At 36.8% G+C, this 19,085-nt stretch overlaps 1 long non-coding RNA gene across 4 annotated transcripts in view; it reads left to right on the forward strand.

Moving 5' to 3' along the window:
- The first annotated feature begins 3,305 nt into the window (after positions 1-3,305).
- Positions 3,306-19,085, forward strand: part of LOC139356424 (uncharacterized) — a 30,395-nt gene continuing 14,615 nt past the window's right edge. For 3 of the 4 annotated variants that reach the window (XR_011608295.1, XR_011608293.1, XR_011608296.1), the window contains exons 1-3: positions 3,306-4,341; positions 13,987-14,169; positions 14,556-14,659. This is a non-coding gene — a long non-coding RNA (uncharacterized lncRNA). Of the gene's footprint in view, positions 4,342-9,381; positions 9,541-13,986; positions 14,170-14,555; positions 14,660-19,085 lie in introns of those variants that run through there. The other variant, XR_011608294.1, reaches the window with a different exon arrangement.

Below are 19,085 nucleotides of genomic sequence, written 5' to 3' on the forward strand. Positions count from 1 at the left end.
ACACACAATAAATAAAATACAACACAATAGGGAAAATGTGTGTGGAGTTTCAGAACGGATACAGTCCTTCACTCACATTTAATATTCTTGTCAATGTTAAAATGATGACATGTCTAACTCAGGCTTTCTCGCTTCAAAACGGAGAAAGGGATCATGGAAGAGAAAGAAACAGGTTAGAATAAAGTTCTGAAAAGTGAGGCCTGTGACACTGACCAAACTTCCTTCTGGGGCCATTTTCTTTAGGTGGGTCACATAGTAGGATGTCCATGGATCAGACCATTGAAGGGTCTAGTTTATGAGCGCTGTAAGGCAAGGTCAGAATTATTTTTAAAAGCTCTCATACATCAATCTGACCATCTTCATCTTAGGTCACATAAACATTTTTTGTGTTGTAGAAAGTTATGTTATTTGATCTTAGTGTGGATTTCTGGAGTAATTTTATTGAATACATTTATTTACTTAGTATATTGGAGTCCTTTCTGATAACTATGGAGTTATTGATATTCCATTTGTTATATTAAAATGGCCCAAAAAGTACAGTACTATGAAATAAGACAGGCCCAGGAACACTGCTGTTCTACCTTTGCATAATCTATGCTTCATCCAATTAATATAAAAGGACTTTAATTTACTGACATGTTTTCAGGTTGTGCAATGTGTTCACAGATCACGATGCTAGTTTGCTTACGCCTGCACAAACTTGGCTTTTCCTCTTGGCTTTTGTCTTTTTCAACTCCACCCTTTTGCTTCTTTGAAGTCATCGCTTTCTTAATCAAGTTGAGAATACTTATATAAGTAGGGCATTGCTGACATGGTATCCATCTACTTTTTTTTTTTTTTTTTTTTTTTTTGGCTAAAAAAAGAAAGAGCTTCCTCATCTAGTGGGAGCATCGCTCCGTCATGCTCCAGGTCCCATTCCTGCTCCCACACACCCAGAGAGTTGCACTTGTTTTATGTAAGAGCTGCTTTCTAAAGAGACTGGCCACTGAATGGCTTTCTCAAAAGTGAAAACTAGGCACAATTCTGATAGCCCATCTTTCCATCAGTTCAGCTAACTTTCACTGTACACCTTGCATTCACTGGTCACTGTGCAAAAAAACCAGGGATGAAAAAATTCAAAGCCAGCAACATATAAGGCACAATTCCTCTACTCCAGGAGTTCACAGACTGGTGAAGGCAGACACAGGCAAAAGAGTAGAACGCAGCCCAATAGCTAAAGAATTGATCCCTGCCGGGCGTGGTGGCTCACGCCTGTAATCCCAGCACTTTGGGAGGCCGAGACGGGCGGATCACGAGGTCAGGAGATCGAGACTATCCTGGCTAACACGGTGAAACCCCGTCTCTACTAAAAATACAAAAAAAAATTAGCCGGACGTGGTGGCGGGCGCCTGTAGTCCCAGCTACTCGGGAGGCTGAGGCAGGAGAATGGCCTGAACCCGGGAGGCGGAGCTTGCAGTGAGCCGAGATCGTGCCACCGCACTCCAGCCTGGGCGACTGAGCAAGACTCCGTCTCAAAAAAAAAAAAAAAAAAGAATTGATCCCTGCTTACTAGCTGTCTCTGTACCATGAGTGTAATGCAGGTGATGTCAGTCCATATGTACCTTGTGTGTTGGTTGTGAAAATTCAATGAGTTTATGCAATTAGCATGTAATTAGCTCTCAACAATGATATGATGTTATGATGTGATGGACATTCAGATGGGTGACATGAACGCTATGTAGCATGGATAACACTGAAAGGGAACGAGACGGGGTACCTCTGGTTGTTGCTCAGGAAGCTTTAGAGATATATGACTATTTAATTTGCAAATAATAGTTAGAACTGCAAAAACACATTCACTCGGTCTTGTTGAGAAAGAAATCATAAGTCCCATGACTTAAACTCTCTCGACTAATGAAGTAAAGTGACCAGGATTATTCAGAGTGCAGTTATTGGCACCCCCAAAGCACCAGAGTCCCGGAAAGATGCTTATCAATCTTCTGCCATTGGCTTCTACTTGCAGGTGCCTTCTCTACTATTCAATCATATACGATAGTTGGAAAGACAAATGAACTCAAGAAAAGCAGAGAACAATACTGTGGTTTTTAAATCTGTCACTGTTCTTCCCCCACTTCAAAGTTGACTTGACAACTGCATTTATTTCACATTGCAATTGCTACAGGTTAATAATATTGTTTTATCAGGAAACATTTATCTTGAGGAAGAAAGTTATCCTAATACAGCAGATAACTTATCCAAGGACAAATAGAAAGGAGGCTGTGTCTAGAGGGTAATACTAATGCCTGGCATGCTATAAAAATAAATGAAATCTGATTAACACTATTGGAGGGAAGAATAAGTCATCGTTTCTATGAAATATTATTTTCCTGATTGGAACCATTTCCATTTTTGTCAGCTTAAAACATTGCATTAAAGATGAGATGACTTTAAAACTGTGACAGCTATCTCAAGCCCTGTGATTATAAATGGTGTTATAGGCTTGTAATCCTGTGGGTTTAGACTAAAGTATTTTCTTCATAAATTGAAAGAGAAACACACTAGGAATTCAGAAGATTTTAATTAAAGTTGTTCAAAAAAATTAATGGGAATTTTAAAGGCTGGCTCACTAAGTATTTTTGATAATGAATTTAATTTATAGAAGAAAATTCTTAGCAAATTTGGTAATGCCAAAAAGAGCCTACATATGCACAATGTATATTTTCATGGAAGCATTAAGTGCGCTGCTTTTACTGATTCACATACGTTAGTTCATTTGCAGCTCCATTCAAATATGCAGATTAAACCTAACACCTATAAAATGGCAACAATTGCTTTTTAAGGGAGAAAAACAGACCACAAAGGGTTAGACAGCATTGTCTTCATGATAGAGCTAATTTCTTTTGAAAAAGTAATTCGTTAATGTATAAAGTGCAAGCAGTTTGGTTCACAAATTAGGAAAGAATGCACCTGGACGTGACTTATTTTGAATTGGACAGCTGAAACACATCCCGTATAAAATCACTCACTCCTGTTTTTCTATAAGTTTGCCTGGAGCATTGCATGGCATCTCTCAGAATGTGTTACACAACTCAGCAGAGCCAAGGCTAAGCAGTGCAGAGGACATGGTGAAAGCTGGTATTGCGCAAAAAAAATTAAAAATTAACAAAAACAAGCAGGTGGGTTGTTTATAGTGAGGCAGGTGTGGTTTCAGTAATAAATCAACCCACTCATAATGATAATAGCTTGTGTTTATGCAAGTTCTTTCTTTATGAAGCCCAATTTTTTTAAAAAAATTATGATTATTTTAATTCAAAAGGCATCCCTGTGATTAGCAAGGGCACACACAGGTTTAATTAACTCTGTTTTATGGATGAGGAAACTCGCTATGTCCTCTGTTGATAGGCAAGTATTGCAATGTGCTGGATTCGACATCCTGTTCGGCTGCTTAGTTAGACCTAAGGAAAGCAACAGTAGGTCTCTACTGGTCACCAAAGAGATGATGGAAAATGGGACAATGAAGACAGAACAGAGAAAGTCATTACAAAATCTGTGCATTGAGGCACCAGCGTGTCTGTGGCTGAATTTCCAAAGCAAATTTCCAGCTCAGAAGTTGGAACTTCCATGTTGGAAAACCCAAAGTCTAAGTCTTTCTTTTAAACAAAAGAATAAAAACCCGAAGAACCAAGATGTAAATAATTGAACTGCTGTAGATATTCCTAAGCTTTAATGCACATAAATCAACAAAGAATAGTTGTATTTTCATAAAACCCAAATTTGAGTTTTAGCCTACTGAAAGGTGTCACCTACATGTAGAAAATCAGTCGTTCTGTTCATGAATACTTCAGCTGGCTCTGAAGTTTCTTAAGAAAAAGAGAAAAAATGGTGGTTTTTTTTTTTTCCTACTCTGAGAGAATTTGTATCATTTTCTATTCAACAAATACTTTACTTCGTGCCAGCCATTAAATAAGAAGCCACTCTTTTGGGAGTAGGTTTCAGTGCTTTAGTTACTATTTAGTTTGTTTTGTTTTTTAACTTACAAAATGGAATCCTTTCTGAAACTTCTGTTGCAAATGCACAATTCATAATTACATTACTGTGGGTGTGTGAAGTTGGTGAGGTGTCACAATGCAGAGTTAAAGTGGCCTAGTTTTTGAGATAGAGTTTTGCTCTGTAGCCCAGGCTGGAGTGATTGGCGGGAATCACAGCTTACCGCATGCAACCGCCAACTCCTAGGCTCAAGTGTTCCTCCCTCCTTGGTCTTCCAAAGCTCTGGGACTACAGATGTGAGCCACTGTGCATGGCCCAGCCACTCCTTTTAAATGTGAGAAGGTGAAGAAAGACAACTTCCACACTGGGAACCAGGTAAGTGTCCCTCTCCTCCCATATCCCCAGCATCCATCATGAGATAATTTTCAAAGTAGGGTTCTTCAAGCCCACTCTTGTATTCATTCATTTTTGTTCAACAAATATTTGAGAATCTCTTCCACATGAGGCGGTCCTTGAAGGGCTGGTATGCAGTGGCTAACAGCATAGACACAGCCTCTGCTTTATGGAGTTGATCGTCTGTTGTGTAATGTGGCATTTAGATAGAATGATTTGTACACCCAGAAACATAGCCGCTCTTACTCTGTGTATCTAGGATGGCATATCAGTGATACACTGAATCTCAACAAACTGGCTTTGATAACAAGTTTAGTAGACCAGGTCTTCGGTTCAACATTAGGGAAATGCTCTAGCGAGTGATGCTTTGCATCTCATATTGTCTTGTAAGGACAATCAATAGAGCATTGGCAGAAGCAAATTTACCAGTGAATAAATGATTCCTCCTATTTTTAAGTGCCGTCCTTTCAGTCCTGTAAAAAATGTGAAATTATTTTATCAAATTGTCCGAGATCTGTCCCTCTACATCTCTCTGTGTCATCGCCATACAGTGGCACTCTTGGAGAAAAAAGATGATGTTACAATGAAAAGTCATGTCTGTGACCCCTTCCACCAAGGTACCCACAACTTCCTTCACCATTGCACGTGGCAGGGCTTTTGTGAAAATCTTTTTAGGTGATCACAGTAAATTATTTGTAGGTGGTAGTTGGTTTGAAAACTTTTTTTTTTTTTTTAACGGAAACAACCTAACAGGAAAACTAATCAGAGATCGGGAGGAGAGTGGTATTATCAGTCAGGGACTAATCAGGAACAGAACACACTTGAGAATTGAAAATAGAGAGGGCTTAGGCTGGGGAGTTGGATGACAGCATAATGGAAAAGCTACAAAGCAAACAGGAATAGGGAGACAACCTAGAGCCCATCAAGGCTTCCCATCAGGGTCATCAGGGTCATCATCTCTAGGCTGGAAGGACAGAAGAAGATGGTGTTAGTGGAGCCAGGAAATGCACGTTCTCCCAGGGGAAGCTGGAGCTAGGGTGTACCTGCCAGGCACGAGCTGGAGTCACAGATGCAACATTGACTATCACGTTGTCATCGTACTCAGAGAGGGAAAGGTGTATACACCCAGTATTTTCTTATGCTTTCTCTACACTTCCATATCCCCACTCCCAGTATCCCCCAAGACATTCCCAGTTGGAAGTCAGTGGCTTATGAGAAACTGGCTGCAGGGGGATCAGCCCACCTGTAACACACAGAAAGGCACAGAAACAATGAGTCATGGATTTGAGTGCAAACAAGCCCAGTCCTGCCACAGAGAGTTATGGAAAAAACCTGCTCATTGTTGAAGAGAGACATCTATAAGAGGCGTGAGGAAAATGACTGATAGATCCTTTTACAATATTCTAGGAGAGTCTGTGTGTGGGGGGGGGGGAGGGCAGGAGTCTATGGGAACTCTCTGTACCTTCCATTCATTTTGCTGTGACCCTAAAACTACTCTAAAAGATAAAGCCTATTAAAAACGTATTTTAAAAAAAACTGACAGATGTTCTTAAAATTGACTAATGAGTTCAGAGAATAAACTGAGGATGAGATGAATTTGTAAAAACATCAGCAGCACTGTACATCAAAAATACCCAGTAAAAATGATAAATTTTTAAAAGATCACAGAAGATAAATAAAAACAAACCCTCCCCACCTTATGTTTATTATTTTTTCTTATATACATAAAAATAAGGAGCTATAAATAAATAGAAAACACTATTGGAATATTTATAGGGATTCATGAAAACAGATTTTAAGAAATTAAGATACATATTGCCAGATGTGGTGGGTCGCGCCTGTAATCCCAGCACTTTGGAAGGCCAAGGTGGGTGGATCACCTGAGGTCAGGAGTTTGAGACCAGTCTGGCCAACATGGCAAAACCCCATCTCTACTAAAAATACAAAAATTAGCCGGGCGTGGTGGCACAAGCCTGTAATCCTCGCTACTCGGGAGGCTGAGGCAGGAGAATCACTTGAACCTGAGAGGTGGAGGTTGCAGTGAACTGAGATCCTGCCACTGCACTCCAGTCTAGGCAACAGAGCAAGATCAAAACTAAAAATAATGATGATGATAATAATAATAATAAGAAGAAGAAGAAGAAGAGGAAAAAGAAGATAATATGTTGTTTCTGGGTGGCAGCACTCAATATAGTTACTATATTTTCTTCACAGATGAATACATGTTAATCCAATCTGGAATAAAATTCCAATAGTGGTATTCTGTTTTTTGTTTGAGCTTTTGTTTAGTTTGTAGAACTTACATAAATTTGTTTATGAATCATCTGGAGATAAAATAAAAAGAGAACAGCTAAATGATGGTTATCAAGTGATAGAGTCCAAGAGTCCAAAAATATAAAACATGAATAAATGCACCAAAGCTATAGTCACTAAAATAGGAAGATTTTCTTGCAAGACTAAAGAGGTAGATCAATGGAATCAAAGAGAATGCCAAGCAGACACACACACACACACACACACACACACACACACACACACACACACAATTTAATGTTTTTAAGCAGTATGATACTTTTTTGAGAAGGGAAAGTGACAATAAATGGCATAAACCATAGTGGAATTTTAACTATTGATAATAGAAAAATACTTAAGTAAAATAAGTATATAAATATATCATCTAAGCATATATATGTATATATTTAGATTTATATAGGTAAAAGATAAGAAAAGTACTTACATTGAGTGAGAAAATGCAAGATTCCAAGTTATATCAAAAACGTATATTTATGTATCTATAAAAACAAATATGCATATGAAGAGATGTGAAGAAGATATTTCAGGCTGGGCATGGTGGCTCATGCCTGTAATCTCAGCACTTTGGGAGGCCAAGGTGGGTGGCTCACTTGAGGTCAGGTGTTTGAAACCAGTCTGGGCAACATGGTGAAACCCCATTTCTACTAAAAATAAATAAATTAACTGGGTGTGTTGGCACATGCCTGTAATTCCAGCTACTTAGGAGGCTGAGGAAGGAGAATCACTTGAACCCAGGAAGTGAAGGCTGCAGCGAGCCGAGGTCACGCCATTGCACTCCAGCCTGGGTGACAGAGCGAGACTCTGTCTCAAAAAAGAAAAAGAAAAAGAAAAAAAGAAAATATTTTAAATATATGAAGAGTCTTTCACATTTTTAGCTTCTGGACAATTTATTTCCTTCTGTTTTCCATATTTAGCCTAAAACCATGTATTACTGAGTGATTTACAGATTTGGGGCACATTATTAATACTAGGTAGTATTTGTTGAGTTCTTAATATATGGCAGACAGTGTTCTAAATCATTTGACATGAACTAATTTAATCCTCTTAACACATTTACAAGGAACATATTCCCCTCACTTCATTACGTAAATAACGAAACAGAAGCCTAGAAGGGTTAGCAACTTGCAGATCATATAGTTACTTTGCAGCAGGTCTGAGATTTGGGTCCCAGAGAGGTAGCTCCATCTACCATGCAACTGAATCCTGTGCAGCACAGTTCAGTCTCATTCAACAAGACAGCCTCCACGTTGATTAAGGAATCTTAGCTCTTAAAAGGTTCTGTGAATTGCATTTTTCCACCCAAGTCTATGATCACTCAATTGGCTGCGTAAGGTAGTTTGATAGGCGCTCGCATTATTTTTCTGATTCAAAGACAGTCTTTTCAAGCGCTACGTAATTCAGGATGAGAGGTCAATAATTTCTCTGAGTCCAGGTGTGCTTCTACTGACTCCTACTTGTCCTTGAGCTCTCAGGAGCCATCACCCTTGCTTCCAGAAAGTTGAGTTCTTTGTGTGCCCTAGACTGTGAAATCAGAGACGGTCCGTTTCTATGGGAACCAGTTTATTTCATCCAAGAGGGCCGTGAAGAGTCACTTGTGAACGCTAGAGTGAAGAACAAGTTCACCACACAGCATATCCTCAATTTGAAACACCTTTTCTTTCCTTTTCTTTTTCCCCTTCAGAAATGTCTCCTTTCAATCCTGTGTAGCTGAAGGAATCACATCTTTCTTAGACAGTCTAGATAAACTCTCTCCTGATCCATCTTCACAGTACCTAGCGCCAGGGAACAAGCTCTCCTCACAGAATACCAGTAGACACATTGTGTAGCCTTCTTCATCCCCTGAAGTAGAAATGACAACATCAGAATATATAAGACTATTGCTTTAATAGAAGGGTCTCGAATCTTTGGGCAGAAATGGGAAGAAGGGATAAGGATAGGTGATTAAGAAAACCAGTATTATTATTCTTGTCTTTATTTCTGAATGTCTCCGATTTCTCAGTTGCCCAATTCTAGTTGTAATTCAAGAATTAGGAAAAAATACTGGTAATGCTAGCTTTATCGGTTGTTGTTTGCTGTTGAGCCTTTAATATGTAAAGATCAATAATCTATTTCTAGAATAGAAGCCTACAGTTTTTCAGTTTAAGTATCTTTAAACATTTTTATCATAAATGGCGTAGACTCGTGTAGAAACCAGTGCTTGACAAGAGATTTCATTACTACCTAGAAATAATACTTTCATGCATTTTATTATGAAAACATTTATTTTTGAAAAATAGGCTCTTAAGTGTTTACCGATAAACAGAAAACAACACAATGGACTTATCATGATCTAGTCAATTCCTGAAATTAAGGGGATTTGTGAGTACATGCAAATGTTTTCTAAAAGTTTATTTTGGAGACCAAAAACATCATCAAAAATGTGAAAGTAATGTTTTTCAAGAAAGACCTTTTGACTATCCTATCTCTAAATTTTAATTTGGTATCATGATATTTAAGAGACTAGATATAAAATTCATTTCATCATGGCATGAATTCAATGTACAAATTATTTTATCATGGAATAAAAGTAAACATCTAGGATATAGAAATAAGGTAAGGAAAAAGTAAAAATATGTCAGCTGATTCCTAAATGTAATTGGATGTGAAAACTTCAATACAAATGACTACATAAAACTGTTAAAAATTATTTTTAAAATTCTCAAAACAAATGTCTTTCTTAACTTAAAGTTACAGGGAATCACATTTTAAGATTTCCAGCAAGCTTAGAAAATTCAAGATTGTCCCCAGTATGTAAAACGTTCCAGGTAGATATTTTTGTGCTATGTTTTATAAATATGGAAAAGGACTAGTCAATTTCTCTATTTTAAGGTAAGCTATACCTAACATCTCACAGAGTTGTACATATTTCCCAAAACTTGCACTTCCTGCAAATTAATAAAAGTGCTCAGAAGGATAAGTGGGTTCACCATGAAGCAGATTGCAGGGTATGCCATTCTGTTTGGACTTTTTCCCAACAGATTTAATTACTCAAGTGCCTCAAGCATATTTGCTTTTATATTATTGGTTTGGCAAATAAGTAGCACCATTGATTTAATAAACATGATGATAGCTCTTTCAGTTCATCATCTTAGAAGTTCAGACAGTAAAACACCGTTTTCAGGTACAAGTTTATGCTAGTCTTTCATACATCAAAAGTATCTTCCAACGTTCTGTGTAGTGACGACAGAGCCTGGAACCCATTAAACAATCCTAAAATTCAACTAATACCAAAGAATGTTCACATTAAAAACTTAAGAATAAGTTTTTGTTAGAAAATGAAGGATGCCAGTTTAAGAAATATACTATTTCCAAAGTTTTTAAATTGTGATGTTTATATTGACTTGTAGTACAAGAAGCTCAAATTATGTTCATTATAACTACTTTTAGATTTTCTTTCTTTTCTTTTTCTTTCTTTTTTTTTTTTTTTTACATTTGTTTTAGTGTGGTTCTTACTTTGAGGCATTTGTATTCCTAGATTGTAAACACTTTTAATGAGCGTTGCTATCTAGCTACCTTTAATATGGTCTATGGCTATCCTTCTAATTATCTTCTTACAACCATTATCAGCCTTTTAAATTTTCTTTTATGTCAGTTTGAAAAGTGACAATACATTTAGGGTTAACTATTATTTTAGCCATTTTGATTACACAATTCTCCTTTTGACCTTCTGGAAACCACATGACCCTCACTGAAGACCTTTGCATAATTACCTATCCGATTTTCTTATCTCCCTCTTCCTTTATATTTTTTCCCCCTTAAAGTTTCTGAGTGAAGTACAACCATGGTCATTGTCAAAGTCACAGTAACCTTGCGAGGACTCTCCCCATGGTCTCCACAAGATAACTTACTGCTTTATCTCAGTGTCACGCCATTCCTAAAACTATCGTCATGCCTTTTTATTCCTTAACGAAGTGTTAATTAACTTAACCAACTTTTCCTTTCATTCATTATTTAAGACAGAATAAGACCCACATGAAGAGTTTAATTCATATACTTCATTATGTAGATAGTTCCTTTACACATATATGATAGATTTTTATTCCATGAAAGTATTTACTGCATTCAGAAACTTTCCATTTTCTAAAAGACTCATAATCACATTTACATGATAAAAGTTGAATTACACTGAAATAAGGAGAAATTTTAGACTATAAATTCGCATATCAATGCTGGCATCACCCTTTACAAGCTTATGTATATAGCTGCTAATGGACATTTCTACTTGGATTTTTAATAGAGTTCTCAAAATTAATAGTGTCAAAACCTAATTTTCTGTCTTTCACTCTAAACTTGTTTCTTTACAAGTCTTCTTCATCTCAGTATATGGCAACTTTAATCTTCCAATTGCCCTACCAAACATTTTTACTTCATCCTTGGTTTACATCTTCTTTCATAAAGTATATCCAACTCATCAGTAGATCTTGTCAACTTTACCATCAAATCATATCCCATGTCTGACCCGTCCTCACCACCTCCCTTGTTACCAGCCTGGTCCACGACACCATCATCTCTTGCCTGAATATTTTCAAGTAACCACTGCACAAGCCAGCTGGGGATTCTTCTTTATGCCTTCTCACTCTGAATCCAAGCTGCTGGAGCAGCCACAACCTCCTGTGTAGTCTCTATGTCAAAGAGAGTTTTAGCAAATCTCACAACAGAGATTAAATCCTCCAGCAGACAGGTGACAGACATGACTCTGTTTTCAATCACCTGACCCTATCCAAACATGTGGAATCCAGGATGTGCCATCCTGGCATGTGCCTAGAAGACAGAGAGCCGTAAGCCTTTGATGAAAAAGTTCCCATTTTAAACTTAACAAAAGAAAAAGGTGAATTGCTCTTTGGCCATAAACAAGTAACCTTGAAACTATTTTAAACTTTTACCAATACATAAATCCATTTTGAACAGGTTAATATATTGTCCCAAGAAATGCACTTACAAGCCATCAAAAAGCAATAGATTTTGTTAACTTGTAAGGTTATGTGAAGGTAGCTAAATTCTACTGTAAAAAAAAAAGTCTCATTATTTTTTGAAAAGTATAGAATTAATCTAAGGTTTTACAATACTTCACGGTAAGCTATACCTAACCTATCACAGAGTTGTATGTATTTCCGAAAACATGCACTTACTGCAGATTAATAAAAGTGCTCAGAAGGATAAGCGGGTTCACCATGAAGCAGATTGTAGTGTATGCCGTATAGTATGCCAATAGTGTCGTAATTATATGACAGCTCAATCATAGAGTTTAAACTCAACTTCATAGAGTTTATGCTTAATACGTATATGTGTATATATAAATACACACACACACAGCTTGTATATATATAAAACACATAAATACATATATGTATGTATATATCTATATATATGCATGTACAGCTTGATTAAGGAATATATACTGTAAAATCCCCCCATTGTAACTATATAGAGTAATGATTGTTTACTAAGTTTATTCAGCTGTTTAAGCATCAGCACAATGCAGTCTTAGAGCACTTCTATAACCTTACGAAGTTTCACATGACACTTCGCAGTCTTTTTCTGCTGCTACCCATGGCCCTGGTGATATGGTTTGGATGTGTCCCCACCCAAATCTCATCTTGAATTATAATTCCCACAATTCCCATGTGTCATAGGAGGAACCTAGTGGTAGGTGATTGAATTATGGGAGCGGGTCTTTCCTGCTCTGTTCTTGTGATAATGAGTCTCGTGAGATCTGACGGTTTTTAAAAAGGTTTCCCTGCACAAACTCTCTCTTTGACTACTGACATCCATGTAAGATGTGACTTGCTCCTACTTGTCTTTCACCATGATTATGAGGCTTCCCCAGCCACGTGGAACTGTGAGTCCAATAAAACTCTTTCTTTAGTAAATTGCCCAGTCTCAGGTACATCTTTATCAGCAGCGTGAAAACATACTGATACGCCTAGGCAGTCACTGATCTGCTTTCTGTATCTATAATATTGCTTTGTTCCAGGAATTTTAAATATCTTGGCATCCCCTGTGCATATAAAAACAAAATAATATATCCCTAAAATTTATAAACCTGTATTTCAAAACCACAGTAAATAGTTGTCCCCAATATCAACTGAGGGCAAAATAATAAGAAATGTATTTATCCAGGAAGAATTTTAGTTACACAAAAATAACTTCCTAATCCCTAGTGAAATAGTTTAGAGCATTATATAAGATAATTAAGAAATCTTTTATTAAAAATATGTCAGTAGGCCGGGCACAGTGGCTCACATCTGTAATCCCAGCATTCTGGGATGCCAAGGAGGGTAGATCATGAGGTCAGGAGTTTGAGACCAGCCTGGCCAATAGGGTGAAACCCCGACTCTACTAAAAGAAGTACAAAAACTAGCGGTGCATGGTGGTGCATGTCTGTAGTCCCAGCTATTTAGGAAGCTGAGACAGGAGAATTGCTTGAACCTGGGAGGAAAATAAAAAAGGAAAAAAAAATGTTAGTTATGTTTTTTTTTAAGGCTGAAAAATAATCACATCTCAAATCAGAATTCCCTTCCAGTTTTTTAATATCCATTGTATAATATCCAACGTCATTTACACACATATTTTATAGCTGGAAATCTTGTCAGGTAGGAGACAGCAACCGTGCACCACTGAATCCATACCCGCCATCACAGAGAATCTTAGCACTAGTAGCTCCCAAACCATGAAATGAGTGATGAAATTTAAAGACACCTTTGAGTGCCCTAAAATATCTCCTATACTGTCTTGACCACAAGGCCTGAAATAGTTTCTTTTATGAAAAAAGAAATGTTTGAGCTTCAGATAATTTAAGGTAGTTTATGTGTTACCAGTGTCTCCTCTTATATGTTCTTAGATGATAGATGTATGGACTATAATACATTTCTTCAGGTAGGTAATCATCAAAAAGTAAAAAAAGATTATCTACAAGAATGTGAATTTTTCTGTTCATCTGATAATATACCTTAGAAGACATAGAATTGGGGTGGAGGGGAGAAAAGAAGGAATGGTTTTTGAGAGTTTAAAAAAATTAAGAGTGTAATCTTTAAGATAATGTAATTTACTGTGTCATTTACAAAATGTTATTTTCTGATACTTGTAAAATGAACACACTTGAAATGAAAACTAGCCCAGGGCTGAAGCTTTTGGGAGTTAGTTGATTAATGATCGATTATTTACATTATCATACATTTTGTAACATCTTATATATTTTGTTGAATTTTTAAACTTTCTCTTTTTATCTCTATCATTCATTCTCTTTTTAAATATTTCTCTCTTAAACAAAATAAGACCATTTCTAGAGGAGATTGCAGACTCCTATTAGAAAACTGTACAGCTAGAGGTGCAGTGAACTCTTCACCAGATGCCAGTAGGCAAGAAGTCGATGGAAACACGTTCAGCACGTGTGAGGCATTGGATGAAGACATCCAACTATGACTAAAGTCATCTTTTTGAAAACCTGACACATTCATGGTGAGCTGGTGCCAAGACAAATGCAAGTAGAACTGTAGCCTGGAAATACTTAAACATTATTTGAATTCTCAGAAGTATCATTTTTACTTAAACATTGGCATGCAAAGCCAATAGTCTGAGTAATCCGGTCTTGAAGTGTAACTTTATTTGTTATGGGGATTTGCTCAGGGAAGAGAAGGGGAAAAAATAAACCCAGCCCTTCTTCATCTAGTGCAGAGAGAAAATAGTTGTTTCTGCAACACTGGAGACATTATTTGAGGCCATGTAAGTGACACTGCCTCAAGCTACTTTAACAATTCGCAACAAAAATTTGATTTAATTGTTTTTGGTGAAATGTTCAATTGGCACAGGCATCCGGGGATGATTCTTGTTTGTCTCTTTATTAGCAGATGGATACAAAACTCTACCAGTAAGAATCTCATGCTACAACCAGACACCTGGGACAGAACTGCTTAGAACCCAGTGCGAAGAGTTCCCTTAATTCTCTGAGGTATTTCCTCTCTTGAAGCAGCGGAGTTGGTGAGACAATCTAATCCAGGTGTTATTACCCTGGAGTCCTTTGTTTAAAAGTTCTGCAGATGTCATAGGTTTGTAAATAAAACAGCTTGTGAATGTGTATATATCTTCACTATTTGAAGTTGAAAGGTTCATAACTTGAGTAAGATCTATAGAGAGTTTTTATTAAAAATGATTTACATAGGAAACAGTTGTATCGTACATACCCATCCTTCATTAGATTCTTGTCCCTTGCATGGTTTCTTGTTTCCTATGAAACAAGACACAATTACCTAATTCTCCACTTAACTATCTTTTAGGACTTGTCTTCTTCTCATATCCGGTTCTTCTCCACTCCCTTGACGCTTTTTGGGTGACCCACTGTGAGGAGAACAGTTGGACATGGGGTTTTTTTCTCCATTATAGATGTGCTATAAAGCATTTTTGAAAATACTCTTTATTCCATTTTTCCTGACTATATTCTTCTAAAAATTCTTCAGGCTTATTTTGTTTTGAAATTTCCAGTTTGGAAGAGTCACTCTTAAATTTGTTACCTGGTTATTATTCTAATCATTCCTTGTCAGGCGCCATTGATGTTGTTTCTTCATCTCCCTAACTTTAAACTTGGACATATTCCAGGGGTCAGTTCTTTGGCCACTTCTATTTTCCATGTGTAGTTGGTGTCTACATATCCTCTCTAGACTCGCTGTTTTAAGTACCTTCTAGGTAATAGTGATCCTTAACACTAAACTTCCAGGCTAGACCTGTAACCTAAACTACAGAATGAAAATCCCATTGTTTATTGATATCATGTCTTAGATGTCTAATAAGCATCTCCAGCACTGTGACTGGTAACTCTTTGTTTCTACTTACTCTGGACAAACATTTTGGAGTCATTGTTAATGATTCTCTCATCCCCAGATCCAACTATTCAGCAAATCATGGCAGCTCTATTTTTCAAAATACATTCTAAATCCAATCGCTTTTGGTCACTCCATGACCAAGAGTGGTTCAAACTATCATCATTTCTTAATCTGGATAGTTGTAATCAAGTCTCCTAACTAATCTCTCTGCTCCCGCCTTTTCCTTTTCAGTTTATTGTCAGTAGAGCAGCCAATGGAATCTTACTGAAAGTACATCACATCACCTTATTCCTCTGTTGAGAGCACTTTAATGGCTTCTCATCACCCTCACCCTAAAAACCTATATGTCTCTGCACGGTTTGTTTCTCTCCTTCCTTCTCTGATCTTACCTCCTACTACTCTCACCTTAACTCACAATCACACTAATTGTTTTTTAAAGATCAAACTGGAACAAACTGCTTTTATGATTTTTAAATATTCTATTTTAAAATCAGAACATGCTGATATCAGTTGTAGAGGCTTGAGGCCATAATTCCCTGAATTCAAAAAGGCAGTCCTTCACACATTACTTAACAAACATTTCCATAAGACACATTTCCTTCTCTACGATAGCCAGTTGCAGAGTCGGATTAGAGCTGATAACAGCCTCTAAGATCAGAATTCTTTCTGATGGGAGAACGTCTGGCAACGGCTCATTCTCATTATGCACACTACTGTTGGCATTTAGCTCCTGGAAGAAACCCAGTCACATAACAAGGGCACTTTTCCATCCTTCAATAAATGCCTGAAGTCCACAAGTTCCAGATGGGATAGAACAAGCCCTTTGAGCTCCTGTATTAAATGGATCCATAAGTAGAGCATCCCATTAGAGAGTATTTTCTTCTGATAGTGTACAATAGTAATCTGGCCCAGTGTGTGTGTGTGTGTGTGCGTGTGTGTGTGTTTGTCATTACCTGTAATTGAAATAACTATCAGACAGCAAATAGCACACGTGTAGCATTGACTTCAGACAAGTGGCATAATGAAGTAGTGGCCAGAAAACTGTTTAGAGTCAGAAAGCTTAGGTTTATCCCAGCTGCAACTTACTGTGTAGTCCCAATAAGTTATCCTTTTTCCTTTGAAAGTCAATTTTCTTACCTAGTCTTTATTGTAAAAATCAGGAGAGAAAATGTACATATGAAGCTTTGTAAACCACAAATCATTGCACAAATGCTATGCATATTTGAATCATTTTTATTGCACGCTTTCTTAAAATAAAAGCCAAATAGTTTTAAGAAATGTGTTACATGTCAAATTGAATTGTTAAACATTAATGATACATACTAGACGACATTCCTTTGAATACTTCCATTTTATGCACTTGCTTATGCATATTGCTTATGCAACATTATGCTTATGCATAATATTGGAGTTCTATATTCCAATCCCTGAACTACTGCCTACAAACAATTTTCAAAGAGGAAAACCGGAGACTACAATATGTCTTTTTCTTAAGGAATTAAAGCTGACTCCTGATAATGAGGACTTTAATGTGCCCATAAACTATCTCTTCAATAATTCATTATACATTGTTTGCCTGACATTGACATAAAGCTTACCAATTTGTCCTTTTTTGTCTTATAAAACTTGACACTAGTCAATTTCTATATTTCTGGTACTTTTTACATTGCCCTTAATTTCTCAAAGATTGTTAAAGGTTATCTTGCAAATATATTTGCAAGATTTTTAAATACATTAAAAATATTTTTAAAGGACGGCATTTTTATTATTTGGGATTTCAGTCTAGTCAGTACAGGATAGGTTGATGGCTACTACAACAAACCCCAAAGCTCAGTGGCCAAACATAAAGAACACTTAATTCTCACTCACGCAAATTCCAATGCAAATATTTGGTGACTCTATAGGGAGTCTTTCCCCCAAAGGTGACTTGGGGATCCAGCTCCTTCCATTTTCACAGTTTTTGAGATTTGGTTTATTTGGGGATATTGGCCTTCCTGATTCAATTTTTACAGGTTTTTCCCTCTTTTGTATTAATCATAGGGTACGCATCCTTTTTCTATCTCATGTACATGCACTCTTTTTTTTTCTAAATATCAATTACTTTATTATAGTAACTGATACATATGGATGATAGAAGAAAGTAACAGCCTTAAAGTATATTTTATATTAGACAATAAAAATATTTTAAAATATAGGCATATTTTATTTTACTTTAAGTTTGAGAGTACATGTGAAGGCTTGTTACATAGGTAAACACGTGTCGTGGAGGTTTGTTGTACAGATTATTTTATTACCCAGGTGTTAAGCCCAGTACACAATAGTTATGTTTTCTGCTCCTCTCCCTCTTCCCACCTTCCCCCATCAAGTAGACCCCAGTGTCTGTTGTTTCCTTCTTTGTGCTCATAAGTTTTCATAATTTAGCTTCCACTTATAAGTGAGAACATGAGATATTTAGTTTTCTGTTCCTGCATTAGTTTGCTAAGGATGATAGCCTCCAGCTCCATCTATGTTTTTGCAAAAGACATGATCTTGTTCTTTTTTATGGCTACATAGTATTCCATGTTGTGTATGTACCACATTTTCTTTATCCAGTCTATCATTGATGGGCATTTAGGTTGATTCCATGCCTTTGCTAATGTAAATAGTGCTGCAGTAAACATTTGCTTGCATGTGTCTTTCTGGCAGAATGATTTCTATTTCTCTGGGTAATATACCCAGTAATGGGATGGCTGGGTTGAATGGTAGTTCTGCATTTAGCGCTTTGAGGATTTGCTGTACTGCTTTCCACAATGATTGAACTAATTTACATTCCCACCAACAGTTTATAATTGTTCCCTTTTCTCCACAACCTTGCAAGCATCTGTTGTTTCTTGACTTTTTAATAATAGCCATTCTGACTGGTGTGAGATGGTATCTCATTGTGGTTTTGATTTGCATTTCTCTAATAAACAATGATATTGAGCTTTTTAACATATGCTTGTTGGCTGCATGTACGTCTTCTTTTGAATAGTGTCTGTTCATGTACTTTGCCCACTTTTCAATTGGGTTGCTTGTTTTTCTCTTGTAAATGCATTTAAGTTCTTTACAGACCCTGGATATTAGACATTTGCCAAATGCATAGTTTGAAAGTATTTTCTCCCATTCTGTAGATTGTCTGTTTAAACTGTTGATAGTTTATTTTGCTGAGCAGAGAGTTTAACTAAATCCTACTTGTCAATTTTTGCTTTTTAAAAAATTTTTGCTTTCTTATGATTGTTTTAGGGTACACACACTCTTGAAAACTGGCTTCCCTGTGTAGTCACTGGGTTCATGTATGGGTTTGTTTTCATCCTTGTTCTTTACTCCTAATGCCAAAGAGATATTTTCCAGATCATGGTCATTTCCAGATTTCAAGCTACTGTTTTCTTGTGCTCAGGATCTAGTCTGCAGTAGCAAATTTCTTCATCATTTTCTCTGCCCTCTTCCATATGTTATTCCTGGTCCTGACAAGTTGTACCTTGGCTATGAGTCACATAGTCATTTGCTATAAACATGCATGCCTGCATATCACTTGTCACA

The sequence above is a fragment of the Macaca nemestrina genome, chromosome 9 (assembly GCF_043159975.1).
Source record: "Macaca nemestrina isolate mMacNem1 chromosome 9, mMacNem.hap1, whole genome shotgun sequence".
In the NCBI taxonomy this organism is placed as follows: domain Eukaryota; kingdom Metazoa; phylum Chordata; class Mammalia; order Primates; family Cercopithecidae; genus Macaca; species Macaca nemestrina.